The sequence below is a fragment of the Dipodomys spectabilis genome, unplaced genomic scaffold, assembly GCF_019054845.1.
Source record: "Dipodomys spectabilis isolate Male_0828 unplaced genomic scaffold, ASM1905484v1 ptg000055l, whole genome shotgun sequence".
NCBI classification, from domain to species: Eukaryota; Metazoa; Chordata; class Mammalia; order Rodentia; family Heteromyidae; genus Dipodomys; species Dipodomys spectabilis.
In genome coordinates, this window is record NW_024870732.1 from 1,054,296 (window position 1) to 1,056,884 (window position 2,589).

The 2,589-nt window shown below is 31.8% G+C and overlaps 1 pseudogene; it reads left to right on the forward strand.

The window, feature by feature from the left end:
- Window positions 1-253: 253 nt before the first annotated feature.
- On the forward strand, window positions 254-353 carry LOC122108304 (annotated as a pseudogene).
- Window positions 354-2,589: the final 2,236 nt, after the last annotated feature.

The window sequence follows — 2,589 nt, forward strand, 5'->3', positions numbered from 1 at the left end:
ACCTACCTATAAAGGCTTCAAAGTATGATCAAATTTCAAATAAAAAAGTCTTAAAAAAGTAATTGACAAAAATTGCAAATGTGAGCAATTGAAGAATCAATATAAGTTTTTTCCACCAAAAACAGAATTTTACAGAAATAAGATGAATAGAAATTTAGGAAACAATAAGGTTTCCCTGTTACAAATAGGCAACCAAGGATATATGCCTGTCTTAAGCTTGCATCATTAATTACTTAAATTTACAGGATACTACATGCTTCAGCAGCACATCTACCCAAATTACAATACAGAGATTGACATGGCTCTTGCACAAGGATGATATGAAAATTTGTGAAGAAATGAAAAACAGTTATTAAACAGTTGATTACAAATATACAAGTGTAATTATACATGTAATTCATAGGAATAAAAGTTAGTTTTACACCATTTAATCTTCACCTTTTTATGAAGGCCTTTACATTGCATAACCTTTATAAAAGTTTTGAAATTAGATAACATTTTCATTTTATCCCAAAGAAATAAAATTCTATAAGGACCTAGGAATTAAAGGAATCTTAAACCTTTTCTATATGGAATGCAATCTGAAAGGACACATTAATGAACCTATATATTATAAAACAATGTTGAATTCAAAGTACTATATCTAGGAGAGAATGAACTAGATTATGGATACTATACAAACAGAATACTAAATATTTTAAAATATACTTTTTTCAGACAAGCACCAGAAATATCTTTAGTTTCTGTACTACTCATTTCAACAGTTAAGTTAAAATTATTTCTTATTAAAAAATCACAAACGCTACAGAAAACATTATAGATGTATACAAACAACTTGAATGTATATTGACATCAAAGTCAGGCAATTCACTTGGAAGAATACCATGGAATTCATGAATTTTTAAAGTAAGATATTGCTGTTGCTTTGTATTGTGAAAATATTTTGTATGGACACATAGGATGGACTGGAAATTTTGAAATTTAAGAAATTTACCCAAACCATTAGGACTTAGGAGAACAATTTGTACAGCTTTCCACAACTTCAAAGAGGTAGTGATACATACTTATTCTTTTGGCAATATCAAATGCAGTTTCTTCCAAGTTGTGCTTCAGACCTGGTTTGATATAATGGTTCAACAGAAGGAGATCTAGCATAACTTTGCTATTTCTATTCCCAGCAGCAAGATGCAAGGGGGTCAAGAGGCCTTTAGTTTGGCCATTGGTATCTGCATCGTGATGAAATAAAGTAGCCATTCTGTTATTATTCCATGTATAAGTACTGTGCAGGGGTGTCCAGCCATTCACAATTATTACATGAATATCTACCTTGAGCTACCAACTCATGGACAATGACTAAGTGTCCACTGAAAGCTTCTCGATGAAGAGGGGTGTACTCATCAGCATCACTAGTATTCACATGAGTGGCCTTTTTGGAAAGTAGTCTCTGCACTCTACTAAGGCGATTATTTTCGGCAGACCAAAGAAGATATTTGCTTGGATCCTATTCCATTTTTCTCTTGCAATTGATACCATTTCTCACTTTTTCATCTTGTTCCTCATCTTCTTCAGAATTGCCTAGCTAGAGACTTTGAGTGCCAGTGAATATGAGGTGTCCATGTATTTCCCCAATAGTTCACATTGGATGAACTGGTCAGAAATATCCGGTGAATTTTTGGCATCTGTTTTTTTCACTATTATTTATTTTCTCTTTTTTCATTTTTATCATTGTAAATTATTCTAACTGGAGAGTAGGGAATTGGTAGAGAGCAGAGGAAGATTTTCCTCCGTATTCAAAGGTACAGACTGAAAATGAGGACCAGTGGTGTATTCATGTGCAGCTTATTTTAGGAATGAGAAAATAGGAAATAATGCTTTCCATGTAAATTATTTGGGAAATGGCAGAACAGAAAGTGAAATGATGCAACCAAAAATATAAAAGCAAAATAAATTAGGTTAATTATGGAGCAATCATATTACCTATGAGAACCATGAAAGGGAGAGAGGAAGAGAGAGACAGCTGTTCAATGATCTAGCTAGCCAAGAAATTCATCCCTCTGATCAATTTATAGAGCAAACAATTTCATTTTTTAAAAGAGATGGAAATAGAATTTAAGATCAGATGTCTCCATTGTTTTTAATTATATTCTTATTATCTTAAATACTTGGAAAATGGAATTTCTATTCAACAAATCAGTTTTTTAAGTATAATTTATCTTTATATAACTTTTCCACATCCTTTCAAACCTCACCCCACTTTAATTTTTTCTAGTTTCATACTATCTGCAATGAATAATATACTTTCACTCTCTTCGTCCATAACTCTCTTTATTCCTTCCTTTTGACTTCCCCTCACACCTTCCAAGTGACAGTTTCCTGACATATATTTTGTTGGATTAAAAGTTCAATTTTATAAGAAAATACACTTTTGAAATACTCCTCTGCAAATAGCATGCTTTGGTTAATATTTTTTGTAAACCTGTATAAAGTTCTAGCTTCCAAATATGACATAACATGGGTTCTTTGTTTGTCTGGCTCTGACTTAGCTCATTAATATATTTTTAGATCTATCCATTTCATTTCAAATAATGT